The 9,138-nt window shown below is 38.8% G+C and overlaps 1 long non-coding RNA gene across 1 annotated transcript; it reads right to left on the bottom strand.

The window, feature by feature from the left end:
- Nucleotides 1-1,710: 1,710 nt before the first annotated feature.
- On the bottom strand, nucleotides 1,711-7,551 carry LOC128902752 (uncharacterized). The gene is made up of 3 exons (XR_008463876.1): nucleotides 7,247-7,551; nucleotides 3,092-4,062; nucleotides 1,711-3,058 (listed from the first exon to the last, which is right to left on the bottom strand). It is a non-coding gene; the product is annotated as an uncharacterized LOC128902752 (long non-coding RNA).
- Between the last annotated feature and the right edge of the window lie 1,587 nt (nucleotides 7,552-9,138).

Genomic DNA, 9,138 nt, shown 5'->3' with positions numbered 1-9,138 from the left:
ATAGCTGATCTGTATAGTACGTAAGAGGGAGAGCTTTATAACTATACCCCTTATTGCTACCTCACCGGGTACTACTGACTGCCAGTCTAGCTTGTCACTAAAGGAATTTGAGTTGTTTAAATGTCATGATGTTTGGATTTCTTTTGTTGATGATCAAGAGGGTATTGTGTGCTCAGATGAAATATTGTGACCTTGGTAAAATTGTCACACCTAATGTTATCACCACTGCAACAAATTTCACATGTTGTTTCTGGTTCTAAACTCCAAATAAAATGTTCTTTTATGGTATCTAACAGACAATGGAGCCTCACGGCAGCTTATGAACTGCTGGATTCTTTTAAAAATTATGCTGGCAAATGTTTAAATGTGGAAAGTGCCCCTTTTAGAAACTTGTTTGCCCGCCTACTAGATTCTCATAATCTCCCTTTTAATTGCTGTATATTTATTGGATTCTGACAGAAAGTTGCAAAACATGCCTCTGATGATTGCGTACATTCAAACACATTTAGATAGCACTTGCCTTAAGCAACCAGTGCTGTGAAAGCAATCCTTATGTAAAAGAGGCCAAAAAACCCTGTAAACTAAAAAAGAGAGGATGTTCTGTCATCTTCAGAAACACACAGTCAGTCAAACACTAATGCCAAGCATGCTAAAACAGTGGAAAAACCCCAAGCATTATACGTCAGCATTCCGGTGTCTTTCACAAATGGTTCTTGCAGCTTTATACTCATGCGACAAGAAGACACAAGACACCAATCTTCTCCCTAACTGTAACAATAAAATCATACGCCACTTGGAATATGTAATTTATTTTCTCTGTTTTATATGCAGGATAAATATTTCCTCATGCATTAAAATGCTCTGAAATATAAGTGGAGCAGTGCAGTGAAAAAATCACTGGAATCATATCATAATCATACTGGTCTAAAGACAAGTGAGAAGTAAGGCGTGTAAGGGTAGCTTTCTCTCTTATATTTTATTTAGCCAGCTGGAAAAAGATTTGCACAGAATGTTCTATCATCTAAACAGTTGACTTGACTGGCTTAACACATCATCATTTCCTTTTTTTCTACAAGATCATCGGCATTCACATATCACCTTGCCATAATAATTAATATTGGCACCTGGTTCCCTCTTACTCTAACAGTAGAAAGCAGAAGAGAAGTGCCAGTTATGCCAAGAGGAAAAGAAAGAGGGGAAGAAGTATAGCACAAATTATAATTTTAGGGAAAAGTGGTCGTAAGCCACTAATATGATTAAAACAAGGAATTCCTTAACAAAAGAAAGTTCAGGGACCTGTTTCTCTCCTAAGTATTAATTATGACACTGGTGTGTCTCAAACAGAGCACTTCCAGTGCACGGCAGATTCTGCTTGCAAAATCCATTAAATAATAATACGAGAAAGTGTGTGACTGGCTACCCAGTAATTTGAACATGTGTGCCTTCTCTCCGCATGCTGGCACTGCCTCTTGCTCAAATTTAGTAATGCAGAAGATTAAAGCTGTCAGTTATATATAAGGGTTAAGAAGTCCAAAAGGATTTATGATCTCTGTGGAGTCTCCAGGGAGAATAAGCAGACTGTTCCCTGCCAAAACACTCCTGAGCTGCCCTGCAGTGAGGAGCGTTACAGGAAAAGTACCAGAGTTAGACAGGGGGAGGGGGAATAGCGAAGGAATAGGAAAAAGCAGCTCTTAGCATCTTACCTGCTATGTCTGCTCTCCATTCATACTTCAGTGTACCTCCTCTTTTCTTTCAGGAAACGTATTGCAAAATTGACTTAAATTTAATGTAAAGTTGACTTAATTCAAGTTAGAGAATATCAGTATATCTTTCGCTGCATATAGAAACTTCCTTAGAATAATGAACTTAAAAAAAATTTAAAGAAATAATGAACTACTAAGAATAGTGAACTACTAAAGAAGGTTGCTCCTCTCTCTATTTGCGTGTTCATTGCCAGGAATCTAGCCTCAGCTAATATTTATAGTTTACAAGTCTATTGATGGCTGAGACAATTTTTTGGTGCTCTAGTGCTCTCCTGGAGAATAGTGCTTATCAGACTGTAATTAAAGATTACTGTCTTTCAGTGACTGAAAATCTGGAAATACAATTTTGTTTCGATTCCTATCATTTAGGTATTAACTAAAGGAAAAACTTCTGGAATCATCACAGTCCAGTCTCTTGTCAAAACATAATCGTATCATCTGCATCCCTCTCCTCCCCCTCAGTAACTTTTGCACAAATTTACCAGTCAGTAGAGGTCTTTCAATCACTACTTTTTTAAAGGCTTTGCGAATGGGTTGTTGAGAGGACAGAAACTGCAGCTGAGGTAAAAAAACTGTGATTTGACTACAGATCTGCAGTTGAGACAAACTGCTTATGTGCCCCAGCTGTGTGAAGCCTCCAGCTAGAGGAACACGTATCTTTTTAAACTTCAAAATCAAGCATCAACCATCCTATCGCTTGCTGAGCAGTTTGCTTTTCTACAGCTGCATTCAGATTGTGGCAAAGGTGAGGGTGATGATAAGGGTTTACAAGACCTTAAGCTCACCCATATGCTTATTTGCACGATTCGCATCTTTTGGGTTAGCTCTTTAAAAGCTGTCCAGTCAGCATCGAATCTGCTGCATACAAGTACGTTTGGTAGGGGTCAACCCAACCTTGAACGTGAAAGGGGGTGTTGTTTTTCATTGCACCGCTCATCCCCAGTAGTGATGGAAAAGCAGCATTTTGTCACTCCCAGAAGGAGAGGAAAACAAGCCAGAGGGAGGGTTTCACTATCTGGCGCAGGGAAGGGCCATGACGACTTCACTCGAATAGCCTTTTCAAGCATAACGTTGCATGTCCTCACTTGTGTAGCAATTTATATCTTGTTTGCATAAGGTGTGTGAATGAGATGCATCTTTCCTGTGAAACGGGAGCATTTCTGAACAGTTATGTAATAAAGGTATTAGTGTGCCCGTCTGCATGCATAATGCTGAAGGAGAATAGTGTCTGAAATGGTAGGGAACATGAAAAAGCTTAAAACTCATCTATAGCTCCAAATTAAGTTTCTGTGCATCTTTGATCAATACCATTCCACATTATAAAACACTGTCAATAGGAAATTGCCAGTCTGGTGCAAGTTACGCACAAGCAATCTGACCGTGACTTTGAATATGCTATGCAGTCCTGAGTACTGCTAAAACTGGGTAGGCAGGGCAAGAATTCAACACCGCTGTATAATAGGTTGGCTCCAAAACACGCCTTAGTATATCTGTGAAGTAATTTTCTTGTAATTTCATTGGGTGTTTTAAGTAAATGAGCATCCATGTGTAACAAATCATAAACAGGAGAAAAAAACAAAATGACCACAGATTACCTAGAGATTCAGTCCTACCTGAACTGTTTAATTTGGCACAGTTTGTGTTAAAGTAACTGTCCAAATGGCTCATTGAATCTGGATCATTACATTGGAAAAGAACTGTTCTGGAAGGAAATTAATGACTTGAAGGTACAATCTAGCAAGCCCCAGGATACTGATAATTGTTCCAAGCAAATAGGCAGTTTCTTTATGGAACACATGTATTTTTGGATAGCACTAAGACAGTGCCATAAGGAACTGTAGGAGGATAGCAGATTACAAGCCAGTATCTCAGAGAAAGTCAGAGGCAGGAAACAAGCAGAAGAAGTCATGGTGAGTCTGTCTAGATCCAAAAGCCTCTTTGGAATGCCTCTGAAGTTAGGAACCGAGAATATACAGAAGAGAGACAAGCTAATATATTTTCAAATTATATGATGCTTTTATTGTTATCCCCATCCCTTCCATGCCAGAGGTATCAGCTTCATAAATTTTATGACTCTTTCTGTCAGGAAATGAACTGAAGCATCCCCTTTTTCTTTTAGTTCCAATGCTGAGCCCTGGTGTCAGTCCTGTCGTCCTTTGACACCTGACTTGGCTTCTCTTCCAGGCAATGCAGGATTTTTTAGCCTTGCCTGAATCCCTTGCCATTGTGGCTTCTCCTCCACGTGGGCCAAAAGTCCAAGGCAGATGGCAGTTGACTGCATTCTGCCTCTAGCCACTGACTGAAAATACATAAAATTCAAACGAAGAATAAATATATGAAATACAGTAAAGCCATCACAAAATTATCAAGAATACAGTTCCTCCCAGCACTTCACTGTTAGAAACTAAAATCAGAGTAAAGATAGCTGGAAAAAATCTTGATATTACTCCTTTCCTCAAGGACAGTCTAAGGATTTATTGTTTAAATTATTTCTTTACTTTCGTAGTCTCAATCAGGTGACAGTAATTTCCCTGTATTCCCTGCCAAATTCTTCTACGGTTTTCCTGTTCTGGAGTATGTCATTTCTTGGGATTTCTTTCAACTAATTTTGCCTGTTAAATGTCTTGTATAAATTCAGCATCTATGTGACTTCTCTAATGGAAAGACAGGCACTTCCCGTCTATCTTAGATTTCTATCTTAAAGTGCCATGAATCATCCACTGGAGGTGCTTATCTCTCTCCATTAGTGTAGTGTGAGAATAGACAAATAATTTAAACTTGATGTTTAAATTTAGATGGACAAAGTTAGGGGTGATAATTCCCACCCTTGGAAACTTTAATAGCAGCTTAGTTGACGCTTCTCTCTCTTATTTCCAAATGAGAACAGTTTAGGAGTATTTCTAATTGCTGATGCCATACAACTCTTGACGATGATCCCAAATCAATAGGATGTGAATCCAGTTTATAATTATCTGTTGAGAATAAAAAGAGCAAGCCAATTTTTTTTTTGTTCCGTGGAAGATTTTAGTGGCATTCATGGACAGAAGGGAAATTTGTTACTGATTTGGGGCAATTTCTTGTAAGAGAGGCAGATACTTTAATCTTCATTGGCATTGTTTTGTAGATTGAATCTCTTAACAAAATTTAGCACACCTGATTGCTATTTTACAGAAGAGGCCATATTTTCAAGCTGCAGATACTAAATCTATGGTATCTTAGTGGTGAAGAAGCATGTGTTTAGAACTCAAATTTGCTGAAGTTAATTATGGGGGGGTGAGCCTAATTTCCAAACATATTATAATGTATTATCAGCAATTAAAATAAATCAGTCTGTAAGTGAATAGCTTTTGTGACCTCAAAAAAACCATTGTGGCCAAACATTGTTTCTTAAAGGTATTTATCATTAATTACATTAATGTCCAGAAGATGTTCAGAACACGTTCAGAACACACTAACTGACTTGACATTTTTGGGTTTTTTTCTGGTCAATATTAGGACAATTCTGCCTATATCAGTAAGGGTTAGAAAGGGGAATATAACAATTTTTCAATGACAGCTCTGTTTAATGGTAGTGCTTAGTCTGAGACACATGCCATTTAATTTTCTTATGTTGAGTTCTGATACTCCTACTGAAGTGCACAGGAGCCTCGATTATCACAGGAAAGTCAGTTCCTAGATATCTTTAATTGACTTTGCAGGAACAGGGAATGCTTTTGAAAGCTCTGATGTGAATGATTATTTGAGGTTACCCTCAAAGACAGCAGCAAATCTAGGAACAAATCCTACTTATTCTCAATCTGCTGTTTCGAATATTTTTTCTGGTTTCTAGGATTGGCTTTCTACCACAAAATCAGAGCAATTATAATTACAAAATACCACTATCCTGTGCCTTAAATGCAGTGTGTATTCAAGGGAGTCCTGGATCCATAGATGAAATTCCCAGAGAGATCCACAAATCGGTGTAATACTTGGTCTTGTTTACCTCCATAGTTCACACATTTTCTTTTTTTGCAAATCATTAACTTAAAGAATTAATTTCTTATGAATAATTAAAAAAAAGAAGCAAACATTATTTGATCATGATTTTGACTCATGACCTTGACTCATGACCCTGCTCAGGCAACAAAGCAAAAGCTGAGGGCTACATAACTAAATATGTACCTAGAGAAAAGAAAGCTTCACGGAGTTATCATGCCTCTTTAGAAAGTGGCTGGCAGATAAAATTAATACAGAAGAGCTTCAGCAGTGAGTTCTGCAGTATGGCCTTTCAGGCCATCAAAAAGCATGTGCTTGATGCAGGTTTCCCTGCTTTTTGTAAGGCAAGAGCAAGAGAAAAGCTGATTCCTTGAACTTAGCTGATGCCAAGAGTGCAGCAATGTTTTTCTTCTTGTAGTTGGGAGAAAGCTTACCATCACTTGATCCCTAAAAGTGCACTTGGTGAGAAGCACTATAACATTTAGGAAATGTCCGTCCTTACAAATTCCAATTGTTTGTATTACTTTGGAGCTATCTGCCATCTTGCTAAAAAGTGATTTCATCTGAGAAACTTGCAACAAGTTACAGCCAAGTGTCAAAGAATGCAAACAATAAGACAGAAAGCGTGGAAGTTTAATATTTACTTAGTGTTTTAAAATAGAACATCTATTCCCACATATGTAGGGTTTAGAAGCCATGGAAAAGGCAAAGCAGTCATCTGAGAATCAGTGCACCATGCAGCTTCTCTTACTCTGTAGCTTTCCCCTTTCTGCTTTTCAGCTTTAATGAGATTTCACAAGCAATTATGTTTTCAGGTTCATTTACACATTGCCTTCTACTTGTATAAGTCCTTTTTTTTGTCTGGAATGTTATTGAGAGGAGAGATAACTGGAAGATGTGTGTAACTTCAAACACTTTCAGATTTGTACGCAGTTAAATAATTTATTTATGTTTCCCATGACTGACTGACAGAATTTGGAAAAGGGCCCAAATCAATACAGTTAAATATATGCATTGTGTAAATATGACCACATCCCAAAGAGAAACATTAATACGGAGGGCATTGGACACCAGATAGATAGGTTTTTGCTGATGTTTTGTACATCAGTACATCCTGTAAAAAAGAAAGATAACTATATAAGCAGGTACTTCTATGGCCTGTTTTTCACAAATTGGAAAACTAACAGTATGTTTCTAATTAATCTACTTGAGTGCAGGTTAGGCATTTGCTTTAGTCTTTTATTATTCAAAATCTTGCCCACAGATACTTAGAAACTGTTTTCTAAATACATGCCTTTATGTTCCAGGCTGCATTTCAGAATAAGGTTAGCCTACGCCTGTACCACAAACTCCAGACAGTCCTGCAGGCACTGGCATTTCAGCCTTTCGCTGGGCGCAGAGGTTCCTACACACTACTTGGGAGAGCTGGTTCTCAAAGAATGGCCTTTCAGAAGATAAAGTGAGCACAAGCTTGGAAGAAAAGCTTAGGAGGGGAATTTACTACTAACCTGATTCAGCCAGCTGATAGGCATGTGTCTTTCCCAAGATAATCAGCCTTCAAACCTTTCCTGGTGGTAGTAATCATTCAAGAAGCTTAGTTTGGATCTGCTAAACCCCCCTACCTATCACTTGCTCACACCAGCTTCTTCCCATGTATTCCTTAAGTTCCAGGTGTTTTCTGCATGAGTCCTCTGCTGTCTCTCACCTATTAGGGACCTGTCTTCTCTCATGATACTGTTATCAGGCATGTTGTAAGAATGCCAATGGTAAGGAAAGGCTGCCCGGGGCTCATGTTGTGAATAGTTCAACTGTGACACCCATAACGGTCTATCTCACATGGCCATATATGCTAGACTGAAAGCTAGTCCTAATCCCACCTAGTCCTAATCCTCAACTGTGCCAAGAACTAGGTTATCGTGAGACCCAGCTGCACAGTCAGCCGCATCCAGTCCAGCCAACATCCAGCCTAAATCCATTGGAAGCTCTTGCCACCTGCCTTTAAAATCACAGAGCTCTTTCCTTTAGGCCCCTCCACGTGTTTTGTGGGGTCCAGCCTTTGTGAACATTTTGACAGATGGCTCATAACAAGAGGAAGGTTGGCTTAGGAATTGTACATTTTCAGCCTAGATAAATAATCCACTTCGGGGGCCTTGGGACTTCTTGAAGTTGGGTTCTGCATAATGTTTTGGCCCTGGGGAGGCACACAGCATTTTCTAAATATGAAAAGGTAGAAAAACAAATGGTAGCGAACAGTCATCTGAGTAATTCTGAGGTTTTGTGCTGGACCAAGATGGGAATGAAACCTGAAATTGCTATCATAACTTGCATGTCAGCCTCTCTTCATCTTTCTTTTTATTAATTGTGTTTGTTCCAGTAATGACTAAAGACACGAACAGGGCCTCACTTATCATTGTACAAAGTTAAATATGTAGAAATGTATACTGTTGCCTTTATAGTACTTTATATCTAAAGTACATTTGAAGGCTCTCTGAGGTACACGTTGTCCTGCTTGCAGCCAGCCAGTCAGTAAGACAAACAAGCATTCTGTGCTATGCAAAACTGCTGTTCTGATAACATTGCACCTCCTAATCATTAGACTGAAAGCAATTTATGAGTGTACAAACATGCATATCTTCAAAAAAGAAATATCTTGTAAATGTGGAAGTAAAATGATATGAAGATTGGGACAAACTCTAAATGACTAGAATCATTCTGCTCAACACAGGTCAGCATAACCCAAGTAAACTTAAAGTTTAAAAATGCTCGGCAACACCTTGCATGATGTGATTCTCCAGATCCACCTTGTTCATATGAACACTTGATTGATCCTCCTGGGAAGGGTCCCTGGAACAGGAATAAAAAAACTGCTCACTTCTGCTCAGGCAAATTTTCAGAATACTTGCTTCTGCTTCACCTGTTAGTTTGTAGGGCTGTTGTGAGCATTTGGGTGACCCTGTTCATGCGCACGCAGTAAGAAGGGACTCATGGTGTTTGAAAAGCAAAGACAGTTGCACAGGTACAGAAATACTGGCAACAGGCTGCAAGGGAACCACCATCTGTCCAAGGGTGCAAGGCTCTAAGACCCTTTTATTGACAATGTCACTGTGAAAATACGAGTGTTGTTTCCAACTCGCCCACTATTGGACGCCTTCTGAATAGTTTATTACCTCTAATATCACTACACGTACAACTTCAAAAGACCTCAGCCTAAGGTACATTGTTTTGTCTCCCTCTGTAAATGTTTAATTACTGGCTTACAGCATAATGTCCAGTTGACACAAGCGTGCACACATCCTGGTGTCTATGTTTCCATTACCTTATAGTCACACAATATTTTATGAATGCTGTGTTAGAAGACATTTAAACATTTTGTATCACAGGAAAATCCATGTGCAGCATA

The sequence above is a fragment of the Rissa tridactyla genome, chromosome Z, assembly GCF_028500815.1.
Source record: "Rissa tridactyla isolate bRisTri1 chromosome Z, bRisTri1.patW.cur.20221130, whole genome shotgun sequence".
Classification (NCBI taxonomy): Eukaryota; Metazoa; Chordata; class Aves; order Charadriiformes; family Laridae; genus Rissa; species Rissa tridactyla.
Note: the sequence above shows the minus strand (reverse complement) of the source record. Positions and strands in the feature narration are given on the sequence as shown.